General features: G+C 38.0%; 1 pseudogene across 1 annotated transcript; it reads right to left on the bottom strand.

Annotated features, from left to right (window-relative positions):
* Window positions 1–574: 574 nt before the first annotated feature.
* Window positions 575–13,646, bottom strand: LOC103459687 (plexin-C1-like; annotated as a pseudogene). Its single transcript, XR_014086003.1, has 16 exons — window positions 11,796–13,646; window positions 9,777–9,905; window positions 8,508–8,642; window positions 8,327–8,421; window positions 8,143–8,248; window positions 7,902–8,064; window positions 6,646–6,733; window positions 6,285–6,360; window positions 6,065–6,104; window positions 5,817–5,952; window positions 5,439–5,618; window positions 4,243–4,366; window positions 2,819–2,989; window positions 2,569–2,739; window positions 2,234–2,333; window positions 575–2,056 (listed from the first exon to the last, which is right to left on the bottom strand). The product of XR_014086003.1 is annotated as a plexin-C1-like (transcript).
* Between the last annotated feature and the right edge of the window lie 7,131 nt (window positions 13,647–20,777).

The raw sequence follows: 20,777 nt of genomic DNA, 5'->3' as shown, positions 1-20,777 counted from the left end.
ATACCTCTAGGAAAAAAGTAACTAAAGCTGTTTTTGATGGCTCACACAAAAACCATTTGAGTTGTGAAGTTTTTTATTTTCCATGTATAGTACCTCAAAGTGTCAATTTATTCACTGTCTTGGTTATCGCCCAACTTTAACCTATACCTATTTTCTACAGCAGATGGCAGATTTGCACCGAGCCGTCTCTAGACAAATTACTACATTAGTGTAGGATTTAATTTTTCAGATATTTCTTTAAGAAAAGAAACAAAAACCTAGATTTAGTGTGTTTTTATCTAGCGCAACATCTTCTGTTTGATTTGTATATTGTTTTTTTCTACCTAAAATAAAATGTCCATCTTTTATTGATTGGTGAACATATTGCACATATCGGCTGATACCAGAACAAACCACAAGTATCGATCTCTTGTAAAAACACTTAAATATTTCTTTCTTTAATTTTATGAAAATATAAGTTATCATTGCTGAGAAGCCTTAAAGGCCACAGTTCAACCAAACATCCAACCATCAGGTAATCCAAAGCTCAGAGGAAGACGGAAAGCACAGCAAAAATTTACGACTGCCTGCAAAATGTGCTCACTGCCTTTTATTGGTTTTAATAATCAATAAATTTTACAAAAAAAAATTCAAATGTTAAAGTAAAAACTGATTTTAACAAAAAATTAAACATGTCACGTGAAATAAGTGATGGCATAAATATTCTCCTTTCAGCCGGTTCAGCAGATGAAATGACAGCATGTCATCGGTTTATCTTCAGGCTTCCTCCATTCTTTCTGCTGAACTCTTTCAGTTCTGTCAGGTTGGTGGGGAACAGCTATCAACGGCCATTTTCAAGTCCAGCAACAAATTTTATGGGATTAGTGTCTGGACTTGGACTGGGCCATTCCAGAACGTCTGTCCTGTTCAAAACCATTTCTGTGTAGCTTCAGCTGGTCGCTGTCTTGCTGGAAAATAAATCTTCTTTGAAGCCGTAGCTCTCTGGCAGATGGGAACTAATTGTCTTCCAGGATTTCTCGTTATTTAATTTTACCTTCATCCTTTACAAACCTTCCAGGGTCTATATTCTTCTTCTTCATGGTCTCTCAGGCTGTTTTCATCATCACATTGATCATATTCCTTCCATTCTTTGATGGATTGAACTGAACTCAAGAGGATGTTCAGAGCCAAGGAGATTTTTTTTCTATCCACCCCCTAACTGATACACTCACTCCTCTCAGCTGATCTCCAGTCATTCCACTCATTGTGAGACAACTGTGACCACTTGACTGGACCTCTGTTGAATTAGGTCACTCACTTTGAAGGGGGTGAATATTTATGCAATCACTAATTTATGCTACATATTTTGAAATATGTTACATACATTTCCAAATATCAACAAGCAAGCATAAAATAAAAGGCCAGCATAAAACAAAGAGGGAATATATTTTTAAAGGATCTAAGATGCATATAAACGTTTTAGTTTTACAATATTTGTCAATCTATACAAAAAAATCAACAGGATTATCATTTATGTCCTTGGTCACATTTCAGATTTCATTACTTGCAATAAGCTGGAAAAGATTTTGTAAAATACAACATGCAATCTCTGGTTTGACGTTAACAGTAGAATTACAGAACAGAATGACTCCACCTCTGAGTTCTTTTGATTAAACTGAACAAACACACAGCAACAAACTGCTGAGCCTCAACATCTGGAGATACACAGCATGTTTTACTCTGGCAGATTATTTAGTTACATCAACCGCCTGCAGTTTTCTCCATTATTCTAAACAATAACTATTTCTATCATAATGGTGGTCTGGTCACTCAGATGCTGTTAGCTTTCTATATGGCAAAAAATATGCAACAAATGAAAACATGGAAAAGGTTTTCCCTCTTAAAAATTACAACTGTTCAACATAAAGGTAATTATTGAAAGAAGCTGTATCATATCTAATGTCAATGAGTCCAACATTTAACAAATTATTTATTTTCTGGAACTCTGAGGAGGAAAAAGACGCCAATGATCAGGGCTTGTTCTTCATAGCAAGGCAGTGACAGATAATCACCAGCACTGAAAGACATTCAATGAAGAGATGAAAAAAAAAGAAAACAGAAACGGTTTTCAGTCACTATTTACATCACATTGACTTGTGAATAGAGGAAAACTTCCTTAATAAAACCAAAATATGTATAAATACTATGGAATACATGTTTAAAACAGTTTTGCAGAAACTTTGATCAGATTTACCTGCAGTACCACAGGGAACCAGCAGAAGGCGCAGCATCAGAAGGTACTGATCAATCAGAGGTGGATTCCCCACCTGAACTGTCATTCGTCCATATTTAATCTGGAGGGAAAAAAATGACAACACTATGTTAAATTATATTTTTGAACAAATGGTTGTATTTGTACTCTATGATTTTAGGTTTGACTGCCATTTAGAGGTAAGAATCACAGCATGAAGACTAAACATTAGATTTAATGGCTTAAGCTAAATTACAAGCAGCATTGTTGTAAACTAGGACTGTTAATGTATCACCACACAAATGTTCAGATTGTACGTTGCCGATTAAAAATATTACCGTTAACTGAGAAAATTTGACATGAGTTGTGTTTTGAATTTCACATGTGAAATAGTTTGCCCCAGTATGTGTTTTATTTTTGCTCTTCATGATGCAGGGGTATTGGCTGCCATCCTTGACGCCCCATGCTGATAACTCTTCTGTTGTCATCTCCAGGACCCAGTCTAGACACTGAAAACAACAGAAACAAATTAAAACCGAAATTTTCAACACTTGTAGATACTAAAAGTAAAGCAAATAAAAAAATCACCTGGATCATGACTTGGACATCGTTTCCTGTCCTCTTTGACATAAATGTGGGAAACTGTGGGTCTGGATGGTAGAATATTCTTAAGCAAGGCAATGTTTCGTTGGCTACTTTCAAATTCATTCTGCAGCCCCACAAGCAAGTTTTTCCTTCAGGTGTTTCATAAGTGAGATTCTGTAGAGCATTTTAAAACCTTCACAGTAAATAAATTTACCACCAGAAGATAAAAAGGTGAATGTGTTGGTGACTAAAGTGATCAGTACAATACAACCTAATGTCATAAAATCTTAACAAAATAAGCCAATAAAAACTCTAAGACATGAATTCAATGTCAGAGATCATGGAAAATTATAATGTCAGCCAAATTCTGCATGTGTTCCTTGATGTAATGACCAATATGAGTTTTTCTATTACCGACAGAATTACAGATTTTCTTTTTAGTATGAATGACTGATTACCAACAATTTAGACATTTATCCATTAAGAATATTTTTTGTTGGTTTGATATAATATTCCAATCTAATCTCTTGAATAATAATTAAAAAAAATCATAATTAAAATAAATAAAACTTGCTAAATGTCAGTCTGTGGGGCATTAACCTATATAATGTTACCAAGTGAACTGAATTACTGAAATACATTAACTTTTCATTAATAGTCTAATCTATGGAATATGACTAGTTGAGGACTCGTGTCTGAGTGATGCTGGCTCAGAGGGAAGCTCTCACACTGTTTTGGCTACTGCTGCCGTCGAGACAGGTAGGAGGAAAATTACACAGGAGAAAATAACATCTGAGAGAATGTTCTACACTGCTGGACATACCTTGAAATATCCTTCCTGAAAAGGCAAACATGCAAATTTTTCTGCATAAAAATAGTGGTAACACTTTATTTGAAGGGGGGTTAATAAGACTGACATGACATAACACATGTCATGAACATGAATAAGCTTTCATGAATATTTATGACTGTTGTCATAAAGCGTAATTCGGTAAATTATGACACTTAATACAAAGTTGACATTATTCAAAATGTCTTTGTTACGACAACTTGACATTAACCAAGAAATCATTACTGTTTAAACTTTACCTTTAATAACAAAGTTATCTAATTTTTAAAGTGCAATTAGTAATACTTTTAAAACAAATTTAAATCAGTAATGAGCACTAAGCATTCGTCAACAACTCGTTGACAGAAGTAAGCATGTTGTGCAACACAAATATTCACTCAGTTGGAGCACATGGTGCTAAATAGTAAAACATAACTTAACAAAGCTTCGAGGCAGATAATTGCTACAGACCTAGTATATAAATGGTTAGGAAAAATATCTGTTAGGCATAAATGGAGTTACTAAAATGAATGGAAGTCAATACAAAGTCCTAATAAGTCCTAAAATGCAAACCTATGTGTCTGTGTCCATAACTCACCTCAGAGTTTTTGTTCTCAGGAACTGCTTCTACATGATGGTAATACCCGTGTTGGAAAAACTTGTGTATGACCATTTCCACAGATTCCAAATAAGATCCAAAAAGTGGCATCTTCCTCTTCCCACTATATAAGAGAATAAAATAATTATAGTCGTCTAGACCTGTAAGAATTATCCACATATGAAATGTTTTTGTCTTCATCAGGTATGTTTAATAGGAAATATCATAAAACATAAGTTGCTGAGATATTTGTATTTTGTAAACATTAGGAACAAAAAATCTGTGGAATCATTTTAGATGAATGATTGGTTTTAGGTCTTTTTAGGATACTTGAACTATCCACTCTCCTTTACAGTTTAACCATTAATCCTTGCTGGTGCTGAATGTATGATCAATACTTATACTGTACTTAAAGAGACACTTTATAGGAAACCTAAAAATCATTTGTCACTATATTTGCATTCAATGAGGGAACACATGCTAACTAGCTTAGAGTTTCAACTCACATTGTGCTGCTGCTTCAGTAGTGATCTCTCCCATAATCTACATAATATATCAGGTTATTTTAATATCCATTATAAAATGTGGATATTTCTGCAATCACATATGGACACTTTCGGTGTCCTTGTAAAGGGAACATCTGTGATAGGAAAAATATACTTGCTCCTTGGAATAAAGTAAATAAAGAGGTGCACAGCACAAATAAAGTTTCAGGTTTGCCTAAAAAAATAAACACTTTTAATTTGAGTATTCATTTGATAGAGATTATTATGAAGCTCTAAACCTCTATCCTCTATCAAATCACAGTATAATATGTCAACATTACCTCTGCTAAAATTTGTCTTTATACCTTAACGCAGAGGTTCCCAAACTGTGGGGCAGGGGGTCGCAGGATGAACGCTGTGTGTGCAGGGGGGGGGGGGCGAGGGGGTAGGTAGGTTGGAAGAGTATAACAGGGTGTCTCTAAGAGTCTCTCTAACTCTCCCTGTTGTAATCCACAGGGGGGCACAGACAGTGCTTGGAAACCACTGGGGCCCAGGAGAAAAAAAATTGGGAACCACTGCCTTAATGTAAGGTGAGAACCTGAGGTTTGTTTGTATATCACTAATGGTAATCATAACCCTGTTAACAATTAATCAATTACTAAATTAGTTGATTAGTTATTTTATTATTTCAGCCCTAAAACACATGTATACCTTCTCCAGGAAATATGTGGTGAAGTGTCGTTACAAGATGGTGCTGACTGGTAGATGATTTCAGTATTGCCATGGCAACTCCCATCAGACAGGACAGCACACACTTTGGCTTCAGCTTCATTGGTTCTTCTGGGAATGTGGAACGTCAGACTCTCACCAGTGTTGTTCCAAACTGGAGATCTAATCAGTCAGACATGTTGGAACAGAGGAGAAAGAACCTCATTTTAGATCTCATATCATAAGAATGAAAATCAGACTCACAAATGTCAAGGATGATATTCTTCCTGGATCAATTGTTTCCTGAGCCCAACATTTTAAAATGTTTTTACTTGAGCTAGATGATCATAAAATGGTAGATTAGCATAATTAGTGACTTACTCCTGTGGTAAACAGTCCATTTCTGCCTGAACCTTGACGGCAATCACATCTGTGAGGTTGTGACCTCTCAAAATAGCGTGATTTCTGCCGTAGTAAGACACACGACTGGGAGAGACGGAGATGTTCCATGGCTGCAGAAAACACAAAATAAACTGCCTCAATGTTTTATTTTCTCTGGTGTTATTCTGAACTTGCTTTAGGGTGAGAATCAGAAGAGGGTAGAAAGTTATCCACATCTAGACTCACCACAAGGTTTGCCTTAGAGGAGGACTTTTGGCAAACACTCTCCTACAAAATAAAGAACAGGAACAAATTCAACAGGTACAAATGTCTGCTTCCATTTCGTAACCTGCTTCTTTTTACCACTCAGTATTTAACTGTTTCAGGCAGATGTTGGTTTAAAACTCAATACATAACAGGTAAACCTGTCGACTTTCTTTTAAAAACCATTTGAAAATGTGTGATTACATTCTGCTCTCCTTCACTGTCCCAGGTACAGCGGTTCTCCTTCCAGCCACATCCAGCTCTGATGCACTGCTGACATCTACGGAGAAAACAACGTGCATGGTCCTCAACATAGTTGTAGTAATATATCAGTGCACAACAATGCTAATAATTATTCTAGGTACAAACGGTGCAAAAACCCACAAAAGATTTCTATGGGGTTTTTTTTCTCATATTAATTACTTTTTCACATTCACCCAGGCCAGTTTCCTTTCTGTAAATAAATAACTACATTTATCATTTGAAAACTTTTGTAGTTAAGATTTAATTTTGGCTGATTAAAATATCATGAAATTTTAAATCTGTAAAGTGTAAATGAACTTACGAGAGTGAAGTATCAGAACAGTCGAATAGCTTTAGTTGCTTTGTCAGTGTTGTTCTGCTGAATGTAATTTGTACAGTGACATCAAGTTCTGCAAATGAAAAAATCACAGCAGTTATTTTTGACAAAATACTGTATGGAAGGAAGCATTTTAATACACTCTACATGAATGTGTACATGTAGACAGTAGGAGGTTTTTTTAGTTAGTTAATTAAACATTAAATACATAAATAAGACCAAACAAGCTGGGAAACCTTACAATTTATGCGCTACTGAAATTGTACTTAAAGTTCTGTTCAATAAAAGTAAAAGTATTTTTATATGTAAATATTATCAGATGTCCCATTGGCTACATGCAGAGTATAGATGATTCTTCTCATATTCTGTGCTTTTGGTTGCAATATGGAGCAACATGGAGGTTTGTACTGACATACACTGTAGGACACAGGAAGACTTCACCACTTTAATAGTTTATTTAGTCCATCCATCCATCCATCCATTTTCTTTCACCCTTGTCCCTCAGTGGGGTCGGGAGGGTTGCTGGTAGTTTATTTAGTCTTGGAACTAAATGAACTATTTAGTGCTCAGCAAAATATTTGTTCATTTTGGTGTGAGAACACACACTTGTGTTACACTCAACAAGTAAAAACATCTTTGTGCTATTAAGATTATATAACTCTGGGTAAAGTAGATTGAGTCACTGGTTACCCAGGTAACTGGTTCAGTGTTTTTTACCAGGTAGATTTATCAGATTAGCCTGCTTTCATACAGCATTAGGTTACATCAACACGATGGGAAATGAGAGTTTCTTGGCAGAAGATGAATAGGAACCAAGCTGATAAATAGTTCTAATTGAGCATTACAACACATAAGTGAACCCTGACAGATTTCAACATAGCTGTATGTTAGTCTAGCCTCATGCATACTGGATCAACAAATAACAGTTCACACTGGATCTTGATTTGGGATTTTCATGATTTGCACCCTGGATAAATGAAATTTAACTGAACAGGTTATCATGTCCTGTCAGAAAGTGGCTTTCACACAAGATTGTACTAACTGAGCTCCATTATGACTTTACTTTCAGCTTTTCCTGCTTTTTAAATATTCTGTAATCAAAATTAATGTAAAGTTTAGTTTTTATTATTGTGGTTTTCATTTGTAATATTTAATGATAAGCCAGATGATAAATAATGCAAGCCTAGGAGTTTTCAATGATGTAGGATCAATGACAAATTTATTTACCGAACGTTACTGACCTTTAGCATTAAGATTGTCAAAGAGAATGCAGGTGCATTCTGGGTACTGAGGTTATGGCTCATTTTGCCTACGAGGCCATTCAGAGGTTGTAGAGATCTGAGAGTTGAAGTTGGACTGAATCGTCTGTGCCACAGTCAGATGTACTTTAACGACTACTTTGACCTGAGAAAGGAGCAGATAGAAGAAATAAACAACTTTTAGTTCAAACTGAATAAAGTCATTAATCTGTTATTGATTCACCTCTCCAGTGGAGTCCTTCACAACTCTGTGGGAAATCACTTCCTGTTGGTATTCATCAGGGATGGACAACCAGTCGTCTTTGCAGTCATCTTTACTAAATTTACAGCTGATAAGAAATTGAAACATGTCATCGCGACTTTCAGAATTTTCTGAAGGATTCAGCTGCACCTGAAGTTTCTCTGACCTTTCCTGAGAGGCACACCAGACACAGAATGGATCCATACGACAGTCATCTACTCTATTGTATTCATCACAGTCTGATACTGTTACGCGCTTAATCTGGAAGAAAACTCAAAGACTCAGACACACTTTAACATGCAGTCTTGTACAAACAACATGAAAAACTAAAAAGCAAAAATGGTTACCTGTTTTTTAAACTGCAGATATATGTGTTTATGATCCACTGGATTCAGAAGGATTTTTGAAAAAACGTTTTCATTACCACTGGTCCTGTGGTGCTCCTTTGGACATGCTGGACGATTGTTCTTGTCCACAGGAAGCTGACAACAGAATAGTTCATATTTTTGTGCTTTCTAATATGAAACAATTTGAACTGCCTTGTTGCTGAAATATGCTAAATAATTAAACCTGATTGATTGAATTGTCTCTGGGGAATCTGGACTCCTGTTGCGTTACGTTTGGCTGTGGGGCAGGGGGTCGCGGGATGAACGCTGTGTGTTCATCACGCGATGAAGCTTGGTTTCTGTTGGTCTTGTGCTGAAAATTTATTACCTGCCTAGATTAGTACCACTGTACTCTCCATCAGTCCAGCCTCTTCTAGTCATTAAAAAACTACTTGGGGTTCTAATGGGATCTGTTTGCTCACGGTGCCAAACTGGCTAGGACCGCCTCTGGCTGTGGCTATAATGTAGTAGCACCACCATCAGTGTGATAATGTGTGCATGAATGGATGAATGTACTGTTAAGTACTTTGGGATCCTCTGAACTTGTTAAAGTACTTTATAAGTAAAGGCCGTTTACCATTTCCTGAAGGGACAAACTGTGAATTTCTTGAACCTTCGCTGGTTCTTTCAAACATGCTTCACTCTGTAGTTATGTGCTGGTTACATAAGACCAGCTTTGCTTATGTAAGCTGTATTATAATGGGGTAATGTTAAATGGCATGTTTGTTCTAGGGGGGCCTCTGGGTTTATCACATAAATGTTCTGGAAGGGGTTTGTGTGTCTTTAGGCTATAAACAAGCATCTCTGTTTCTGTGATTCAACTCTAACTTCCTGATAGATAATCTGAAATTGCATCTATTAGTGAGCCTTTAGAATGTATTTTAGTTTTAGCTCAATTACAGTACACCCAAATTTTGAATTATTTTCAGTGTTGTTCACTTATCTGGAATCAATAAATGAGTCTTGCCAGCAAATTATAAGAATTTTGCTCATGTCTGTACAAAGTATGTTTATAGCTGGCAGCAGGTTCATTCTTCATTGTACTGTAACTTTAATTTTCCTGGAGGAAACTCCCAAAAGGATTAATGATGTTTCTGCCTATCTATGTAGTACAGAACAACTGATCCTGTCAGAAAGTGACTTTCACACAAGATTGTGTGAAAGCCATCTCATCTTAAACAACAGTTTAAGATGAGATGTAGTATCTGTTCCTGAAACACAACCACTGACCTTAATGAGCTGCCCGTTGCTTGTTCCGATGAAGAAAACCGTCCAGCCGTCCTGCTTCACCGCCAGCACAGAGCTCATGTATTTCTTCTTGAACAGAACAGCCTGCGGTTTCAGAGACTTCGGTTCTGACTAAGAAATAGACACATTATTACATCTGATGAATATTGACGATTTGATGAATATTTTACAAATATAAAATGTTCCTTATAGACTTTATTAAGTGAGCTAAGTGTAGGTTGAGTGAATATGGTTATTTGGTTTTTGTTTAAATTGGTCAAAAAGGCAAATTGAAAAAGTCTTTTTTGAAGATGCATGTCTTCACCTAATAAACAACAATGAGGATGGTTTTATTAATTTTATTTTAAGTTAAAGCTACTGACAGATTACGTGAATGGCTACATGCAAATATTATTCTGAGGAAGGAGAGCGACATAAGTTAACATTATATACAGTAGTCTAGCGGTTCTCAACGTGGGCGGTACCGCCCCCCAGGGGGCGTTCAGAGGACTGCAGGGGGCGCTGGCGGACATTTTTACAAAAGGGGGGCGCTGGGATGCCTTTGGGGGGCGTTTGGTCGAAGGTAAACTTTACACCTTAAATGCACAACAATACCAGTTTAGACTTTGAGCAATGTTACACAATTTAATGTATTGTGTAACATTAAACCATGCTTGGCTGCAACTGTATCGATAGCTCTCTCCTTCTATTCAGTGTTTTTAGCTTCATGGCGCAGCTCCGCTCCGCATCAGTTCAGCGTTACATCGGCTGATGACGCTGCTGTGATTCACTTTGTCTGGTATTTATGTAGGCTACATATGTTTTGGCAGTTCTGTGATCATGTCAAAGCAGCAATTTATATTAAAAAGTGTTTTATTTCCATTTGAAAGCTGCCCGCTACCATGGAAGGACAACAGAAAATCGCTCTTATAAACATGCAATTACTAAAATCACGATACCTTCACTTTGTATCCCTCTGAAAAATGAACCAATTTAAATAAAGAAATCCCTCCATGGGTGATACCACGATAGAGAGCGGTCATTTTATAGCGTTAACACCGGAGCTGTAAGTGGTCCGGTATGAACGGAGGTAATAGAACAACACAGCACTTTCAAATTTCAATAATCAGAATACCGAAATTGTTTCCGTTGTTTTAAAAGGTTTATGTCAGTCTGCCTTTTCTCCATCGATACGTTTCCCGAACGCTGCGCACCATAGGGAGTAAAGCAAAAAAGAAAAAAAAAAGAAAACGAGGCGCACATTGCGCAAAACTCTGAAACAGGAGAAGCGGGACATAAAACGGAGCGACGAACTAGATGTGAATTATGGCATAAAAACAGAGAATCCGACGCTGAACAGTGAAAAATCAACACATGATGTGAAACACATGACGATTAGGAGGCGCAGCAGGTGATGAGATTACTGATGGTCAATAAATGATAAAATAAATCTAGCAACAGGAAATGAACTAAAGTGGACATAGCAATAAACCAAGAGATGATAATACTAATCAAAGGAAACTAAATGGAAATGAATGAAGAACAAATTGCAAGAATAAACTAAGATGCATGCATCAGGTGCATGGGAAAACATAAATCGGCGCCCCCCACTAAGGAGCGTAGAAACTCGCCTTTCTGCCTTCATCTAGTATTTTACAACATATCCTTTACCAGGTTGGTATTTATAGACAACTGAGACTGAATAGAATATAAATATTCTTTGGTAGCTGTGTTTCCATTAAAAATGTCCACAAATCTTTGTCAACATTCTTTTAATGTTGAAAACACACAATCTCTGTGTTTCCATTACAAAATTAGATTAAAATGTTGTAATTTTAATTCAAAATTAAAACTACTTTATAATGTAGTATATTTATATTTGTATAAAATTACAAAAGTTTAACATTTTTGATTTTTAGTTGCTTAATGACTTGCGCAAGTAAAAATCTGAAATATTTAACTATGACAACAAATTAAATTGGAATAAATATGTCTTGCTCCACAGCATATACAGCAACTCACCGGGTTGTTTGGCTTGTTCACCGATGTATAAAAGTCAGGATCTGTGTATGAATCCCTGCTGAGATCAGGACTGATGTCAAACAGCAGCAGCTCAGTGTTTTCTCCTCCTTTATCCACACTGAACACTCCACTCCACAGGACCTGCTGTCCACCTGAGACGATCGAGGAGGCCAGCAGTCTGCTGCCTTCACCTCCAGAGGAACTGAGAGTCGCTCCACGAAGAGACTTCAGAGTCTGAGTTTTACTGGTTTCAGCCTGAAGCCAGATCAGACGGACTTTGTTGGTTTCACCTCCTGATGCCACGTTGGAGAACAGATACACTGTTGAGTTGATCTGGAATCCGTCCACAAACTCTACATCAGCTTCAGTTTGGATCCCAGGTGAACTGCTGCCTGACTGATCAAGTCCAGAAAATAATCCTCCAGTCTGTCTGGGATCTGTGTTGTAAAGGTTGATTGTCTTTAAATCAGTCCCACACCTGTCCTCCTCTGTCTTGTCTCTGTGGTTCTTTATCGCTGTCAGAATGTAAGTCTCAGTCAGACCTGAATCCTCCTTCACATCCACCAGAAAGCTGACAGACCCACTGCTGCTCCTCTGAGGTCCCACCTGGATGGTGTCACTATAAACACGTTTATTGATGTTCTCCCGAATCTCACAGTAACAGTTTCGTTTTTCATTCACACCACAGCTGATCAATCTGTTGTTCTTATCAAATAAGAACATGTTAATGATAAAATTTGAGGAAAACTGAGCCGTCTCAGGGTTCTGGCTGGGGGTCACATTCAGGTTGACCCACCGATAAAGTGTCTTTACTGTAGCGACATAAAGATTGTTGTTAGCCACGGCCACCTGCTGAATATCCTCTTTAACGGTGAACTCTTGTACCTCCAGACTCCAAGCAGGGTCTCCACAGATGAAGCAGAGCAGACAGAGTAGCAGGATCATCTTGCTCTAAAGGAAGCGGCTCTGAGATAAGGACAGCCTGCGGGTCGGTTTGATTCTCAAGTCTCTGCAGAAATGTGGGTAAAAATGCTGCGACTCTGTTAGATGTGAGAGGGAGGGAGCTCAGCTTCACGTCATCTTCTCTTGATACATTTAAGCCAAAGTCTTATTCAAAGAATATTGAAGGCAAATTAGTCATAAAAGTTTTGTTGTTCAATCTTTTTCATAGATGTATTTTTATGTGCTCCCTTTGTTTCTGTTCATCATGATGGTGTTTATTTAACACCATTGACTCTGTGCTTAATATTCCACAGAATGCCTGTTTGGAAGGAGAAATATATTTAAAGATTCATCCAAGTTGTCAGTCAGAAACAGATTTTCACATAACGTCGAAGTTAAATCAAATAATTAAAGAATCGTAATTCTCCTTGTACTTAAATAGAAAATACAAACCTTTAATCCTGTCACTTTATTGTACTATAATTTCTTTTTGTTTTCCCCCTTTTTGCTATGAAATATTTCTACTATTGTGACCCAAGCCCTTGTGAGCTCATAATGCCATAGTTTTTATTCAGATCTGTAACATAAATAGCCGATAATATGGTCCGTTGTCAATATTGCACATGTTGAATCCACCAACATAACTCATTTTGGCTCCAGCTGGAATTGCCACATCACTTTTCAACATCTCTGAGAAATTTCTATTTTACTGTAGTATACTGCAATATTTCACTTTTTTTTAGAGTCACATAAAGTCAGCCTTTGATCACCTGAAGAACATGGTCTGCTCTGCATTAGAACCAGAACCTGAAACAAACATGGAGAAGCAACATTCCGTTTCTATGCACCACAAATCTGGAACAAACTTCCAAAAAACTGCAAAATGGCTGAAACACTGACTTCCTTTAAATCGAGGCTAAAACCCCCCACCTGTTCAGAGTTGCTTTTGAACTCTAAGCAATGGAACATTAACCAATCGATATGATTTTATCAATGGCATTTGACAAATGCAATGTCTGTTACTGGTTTTCAGTCGTTGACTGTATGATGGGTTTATGATGTTTTTATGTTTTCATGAAGTAAAGCTCTTTGAACTGCCTTCTTGCTGAAATGTGCTATGCGAGTAAACTTGATTATTTCAAGACAAAATAAGCTGTCGTCAGCATAAAGATGACAGTATTCTTAAACGTAGCATTAAAAAGTTAGATCATTCCAAGTCTAGATCTCTATGGAACAAGCATTACTTGAATCTTTTAAGCATTGCTTTTCTTCTTCTTCTTCTTAATGTTGTCTGCAATAAATTTTTGATAAATGGTGCAGTAGTTCTGAGGCTTAACAAGATGCATTCTCAAGATCCTTTAGTCAGATACACAAGAAGCTCATTATCACCATCCATCATGGCCGTTTCTGAGCAATGATGGAAGCCTGACTGAAACAAATAATCTTCCAGACCACGTCTCAGTAAACAGGGACCAAAGCTGCACAGATTCCTCTAGAAGTAATGTTTATAGAAGAAAACACAAGAATAAAGTGCTGCACGGAGTTATAAAAATAGTCTCTTAAATGTTCTGTTTCATCAGGAAGTTTCTGAGAAACTCTGTAAACTAACGTTCACATCAACTGCTGTGGTGACTACAGAAATTGTACATAGCTTTCTGAAATGTCAGTGGTTTTAACCACATTCTAGATGTGGTCAAAACTTGCAAAACATTTTTTTATGACTGCAGTTCTTGAGGAAGTTATACAAATTTAACAACATTGCTACCATTTAGTCAACATGTTTAGCACTTTTCTTTTTAACACTTGTAAGGTACAATTTTAAAAAGACACCATTAGTAAGGGGTTTCATTTGTGTCAGAAATAAATAGAAATCATATGTGTAGATGTTGTTGGCCTATGTTGTTGCGATGTTGCATATGTAGATGTTGCAACATAAGACATATGCAACATCTACATATGCAACATCTATATATGCTTCATACAAGTAATAATCTATTAATGTATCAATTTCAAAGCATGGGAGCCCTCGGGCTGGCGACCCGTCCAGGGTTACCCCGCCTCTCACCCGAAACATTTGCTGGAGATAGGCACCAGCACTCTTCCCGACCTCACTAGGGACAAGAGTGTATAGAAAATAGATGAATGGATGGGAGCCCTCAGGGATGTTTACTCAGTCCTTTTTTTTTTCTTCTGGTGTGATATTACTAGAACCTTCTCCATCCATCCATTTTCTTACACCCTTGTCCCTCAGTGGGGTCGGGAGGGGTGCTGGTGCCCATCTCCAGCTAGTGTACCGGGTGAGAGGTGGGGTTCACCCTGGACAGGTCGCCAGTCTGTTGCAGGGCAACACAGAGACACACAGGACAAACAACCATGCACACACACACTCATACCTAGGGACAATTTAGAGAGACTAATTAACCTGATAGTCATGTTTTTGGACTGTGGGAGGAAACCGGAGTACCCGGAGAAAACCCACGCATGCACAGGGAGAACATGCAAACTGCATGCAGAAAGACCCTGGCTGGAAATTGAACCCAGAACCTTCTTGCTGCAAGGCAACAGCTCTATTAGTACCTTCTCATTTACTACAAAAAAAGCTTGATAAATTTGCTAATGAGCTAATAGTTGTCAGACAGATGAGCACTGGCAGTTTCTGATATGAACGACATGGGCAGCCGCCCAAGGTGACTTCTATTCTGGAACTGCCTCCAGGTTTTATCTCATATCTTTTCTCTTGCAAACGTTCTTTTATATATCAGCAATGATAAGCTGATAAAGGCAATGAATGGATGGACACACCTGAAGAACCAATAGATTTGTAACAAAATGGAGTCTTGTCCCCCCAGTGAGAGCATGAGGTTTCAGCTTTGGCATAAGGACATTGTGGCCACATCTAGGCACACCAGCCACATGTGATAGATAAGCTGTAACTGCTGCTCCTCAGCTCACCACATCACAAACGGGAGCCTGAATGTGGTGAGCTCTCATGTTTCATCACACGCGATGAAGAGTACACCGTGTTCTTTGAATTGCCTTGCTGCTAAAAATGTACTAAATAACTAAAATGACCTTATCTTCTATAGAAGAGATCCGACATCCAGGCTGGTTTTTAATGTAGACAACGTCCTCTCCCTGGTTTGTTGCTGATTGTATCTCACTGATGGATCTTCCACTATTCCGATTCTCTTTGACACCATGTTTCTAATAGGGTATATGCCACAAGAGGTGGTGACATATGTGGCATAAATTTATGCCACATATGCTCCTATTGTTTTTAGCCAAAGCTGCAAGATCAGCAAGATGAAAAAGACGCAAAACTTAAAATATCTGTGAGCTACTGGTACAACAATTGAGTTTTGTGGTGTGGTGTGTCAGCCAGTTCTGAACCTCTGATATAGTCTAAGCTTTTCTGGCCTACATGGGTGGTGAGAATTTTTATATCATCACTAATAAACTTCATTAACTGACTAATAACAGAGTTAATGCATAAGTCTGTATCAATGTGAACATCATTCTGCGTAATACATTCTCTGAACATAATATTACAAATTTGGCAAAGATGTCTTGAATTCTCATACTTGATCTAATTGCACATATTTGTAGTGCACTTGAAGTTGTTTACCTTGCCTATATTTAATATGCATGTAAAATCCAAACTTTCACAAGCGTGTTTTCTAATGTTTAATACTAATGAGAAAAGATCCATAAACATACTTATCTAAGTTAATATCTCTGCAAAAATTTTGATTGGAGGTTGTATCAAAGGTGTGACGAACGGGTACCGAAACTTAAATGTTGCATAACTTTCTGAAGTAGTTCTCAGGAAATCTTGCATCTTTTGTATCTTGACATCTAAAACGGAACCAAAGCAGAGATATTTCAGGAGGCTGTGTGCAGTTTGTTTTTTTTGGGTTTTTTTGGTTACCGCAGAAGTTGGAGATAACACTGGGCCAAAGAAACTCTCACAGATGAGGAAACTGTCAGATGAAACAGAAAATACATTTGAGAAGGTATTCAAATTTAAAAAGATATCATTTAATTTATATTTCTATTTTATCATCTTCACTCCTTGAGGAAACTGTTCAGTTGTTATTTCTACTTACAAAAAAGTGGTTTGTTAGGTCAGTTTGCAGTCAGGCTAATGAGCAGTGTTCCCCAAGCTACGGCATATTTGGTCCAGCCCCCTGAACGATTCAGATTTCTTCAACCACCAGAGGGCTCTTTAGCAGTCCTGTAAACATTGCTGCCATCTTTAGGGAACTGCTTGACTTTTAGCAGATGAACACACATGTTTGTTATAACATTCCAGGTCGAATTCTTTGAAGCAATGCCTGTAAGTAGCATACTGTAAGCCTTTATGTTAACATATGAGGTTGTTTTCCCTAAATGGAATATATACTAGTCAGTCCCAGTGACCATTTCACTAACGGTTTTTGCCCATGTGCTTTCTGGGTAAAAATCAATCGAGAAACGCGCGTACCCCCCCCCCCCCCCCCTCTAACAATTTCCGGTGGCGTAGGTGATAAATGTGTAACACTTTTTCTGTTACAAACTGACTCTGGCCTCCCACCAGAGAAGGGAAAAGTTATGTGGCCCTCACAGGAAAAGGTTTGGGGAACACTGATCTTGAGCATCTGGCTAAAGTGTTGTGAATATGCAATATGTCTTGCTAAGCCAAAGAACAACCACACATTTGATCACATTATTTTATTAGAGGTCAATGTTATGGGAACAAACACTTAAAAGACTTTTAAAAAATACAAATTTTTAGTTGTGCTGGTTGATTTTTTATTTTTTTTTTTGCATGCTCTCTATAAGCAAAATACCATCTATATGCTAACGACACACAGCTTTATTTGTCTTACTACCATTTGTTAAGAAGAACAGATTGATCAGCTGTGGTGTGATGGGCAAACTCTATGGTTTGTGTGAACTAATGGATCTGATGAACATCTCTAAGGTTCTAGTGAATCAATCCATCCAGGTGGGACCTCAGAGCAGCAGCAGTGGGTCTGTCAGCTTTCTGGTGGATGTGAAGGAGGATTCAGGTCTGACTGAGACTTACATTCTGACAGCGATAAAGAACCACAGAGACAAGACAGAGGAGGACAGGTGTGGGATTGATTTAAAGACAATCAACCTTCACAACACAGATCACAAGCAGACTGGAGGATTATTTTCTGGACTTGATCAGTCAGACAGCAGTTCACCTGGGATCCAAACTGAAGTTGATGTAAATTTTGTGGACGGATTTTGTGGACTTTTAGCAGATGAACACACGTGTTTGTTATGAACGCCACATTCCAGGTCGAATTCTTCGAAGCAATGCCTGTAAGTAGCATACTGTAAGTGTACTCAACAGATACACTATGAGTATCTCAACAGATACTCAACAGTGTATCTGTTGAGTTGTTTGAGGACTGGAGTTTGACACCCCTGATCTAACAAATCAAATGCTGAACCTTTCATTTGCCACTAGATGGAGCCAATGCCCCGGTTTAAAGAAGAACACAACTCTTTAAACCAGGGCATGGTTTAAAGATGCCCCGGTTTAAAGGGTATCTTAACAATAATAATCTACAAAATCTACAAAATACTGTAGATTATAGTTATCTACAGTATTTTGTAGATAACTATAATGTGATAACTATAATGTGGATCTGCCTCTAGCATTTATCACGTCCAGGCAATTTTGGACCCAAGATGATTTTCTTCCTTGTCCATCATCTCAATTAAAGAAGCCAGGAATTAAGAAATGTAAGCAAGAAATATGAAAGACAGAAACAAATATTCATGAATAACAGGCACATGGACTTTCTATAAACAATAAGGTAACATCATACAGGATTTGCAATTATAATAAAAAATTACTTGGCCAAATAACGTTGTAAAATAAAAGTCAATGTTTAGCACAGGGGTGGACAGCTCCAGGCCTGGAGGGCCGGTCTCCTGCAACTTTTAGATGTGTCTCTACTTCAACACACCTGAGTCAAATAATGAGGTCGTTAGCAGGACTCTGGAGAACCTGCCTGAACAGAGGAGGTGATTCAGCTATTGGATTCAAGTGTGTTTGAACCAGGGAGACATCTAAGAGCGTGCAGGACACCGGCCCTCGAGGACCAGGATTGCCCACCCATGGTTTAGCATATTGAATACTTCCGTAATGTTTTACGGCTCACGGCTTAATGTTTTCAGCTCACCAGTGACTTCCCTTCGTTCATCTGTGCTTTCTGCTGTTTAAGCTCCCCTCAGCAGAGGAAGAAGTTTTCCAGAGTTTTTCCTTTCCCAATGTTTGTTTTATGTTCAGGTCTCTGGTAGTGATGTCAGAGATAAAGCTTCATGATGCACTATTACACTTATGAGCCAATGAGCTGTGGTGCTTTATTTGCTCTACTGCGACATCAAGTGGACAATATGTATAAAATAAATGACGTGATGTATGAGGCTTTAAATTGAAGAAATAAATAAATTGCCTGATACAATTACATAAATTCTGAATATGGTCTTAATCTATTTATATGAAACAATGGCTGGATCAAAAGGAAAACTGGAAACATGGAGGAGACGGTTGTGATGTGAGTGCGCTTAGAGACAGCTTTTTATTCCCACCCAGCCTCTACACCAGGGGTGTCCAAAGTTGGTCCTCGAGGGCCGGCATCCTGCATGTTTTAGTTTTTTCCCTGGTTTTATACACCCGCATCAAATGATGGCTCATTAGAGGCCTAAGCATAACACTGACTTGCTGAGGAGGTTGTTACAACCACTATAGGAAGAGAACTGAAACATGCAGGATGCCGGCCCTCGAGGACCGACTTTGGACACCCCTGCTCTACACACTCAGTTTAATCTCTACCAAAGAATAAAAAAGTTTTGAAACAAGCACGATCCGTCGAGTGTAAAACTGGAGTTAGGTTTTGTGCTTCGTGAATTCTTCCGATTGAAACCAAGATTAACTTCTCAGTTGCTGCATCGAAAACAAGATGTGGCTTTCTTGACAGGGTGGTAAATAATCCACCTGACCCATTTGCTGGGGCCATATAGTTGCTGTGCAAAACATGAAACCCCTGTTGTTGGTTTTTGGTCAGTTCAGTTCATTAGATGTGATCGTGTTGACTCTCTTCCCCGCATTTGTTGCTTCATTGATGTTCCAACCACATCACTGTGTTGAAGGGTGAATTTAGACTGAAGCATTGGAACAACTTGGTTGCTTCCTTTTGCTGCTCTATTCTGTTTAACTTCGACAAAGACGTAACCCAGTTGAAGTTTCCAGAAAAGATTTACGCTGTGGCAGACTCTCACAAATATGTTCATTCTGATAACGCACACAACAAAACCAAGAGAGATCAGCATCAAAATGGGAAACAAAAACTGACTATTGGAGCCAATTATGTGTACTTTTGTTTTCGGTCACTAGATGGCGCTGTCAGCTCCAATATATAAATCAAGAGGTGACAGGTAGCTGTCAGGTGTTGAACCCGGAAGGGCATAAAAGTTTTTGACCGCTATGGCGGAGTCATTGTTATCATTGTTGCCATGTACTATCAAATAAATGGATATGTTTCACCAACGTTTATCTGTCTGGACCAAGTGTGGAGTTTGGACCATTACAAGATCGGGGATTGATTTTACACGCGATCAACAGGTACAATGTTAGCCGCGAAGCGCGTCATAAAGCAGCAACGGGTCAACGCTTAAGCCAGTGCAGGTTGAACTGGCGTCTACACTGACATTGTTAAAGCAAACGTCCAACAATATTAATGTAGGGATGCAACAAGAATGCCCTTTGAGTTTATGAACTGATGGTTTGTATCTAATTTTTAAATGTTTATGTACTCTGTATCGAGAGAGAAACTTTTATTGTGTCTCTCTGGCATGAAGTCAGACTAAACTTTTTTTTAGGCCAGCTTGGAATGCCAAAATTATTTATGCATGTTAAATGTCATGTTAAACACTTACTACAGTAAATGTTATTGTTATTGTCAGAAAATCTTTGTAAAATTTAAAGGAATTCAAATGAAAAGGTTCTTCAAAAGGAAA

This window comes from Poecilia reticulata, chromosome 23 (genome assembly GCF_904066995.2).
Source record: "Poecilia reticulata chromosome 23, P_reticulata-male-v2, whole genome shotgun sequence".
NCBI classification, from domain to species: domain Eukaryota; kingdom Metazoa; phylum Chordata; class Actinopteri; order Cyprinodontiformes; family Poeciliidae; genus Poecilia; species Poecilia reticulata.
This window is presented reverse-complemented; position numbering and strand designations above follow the sequence as displayed.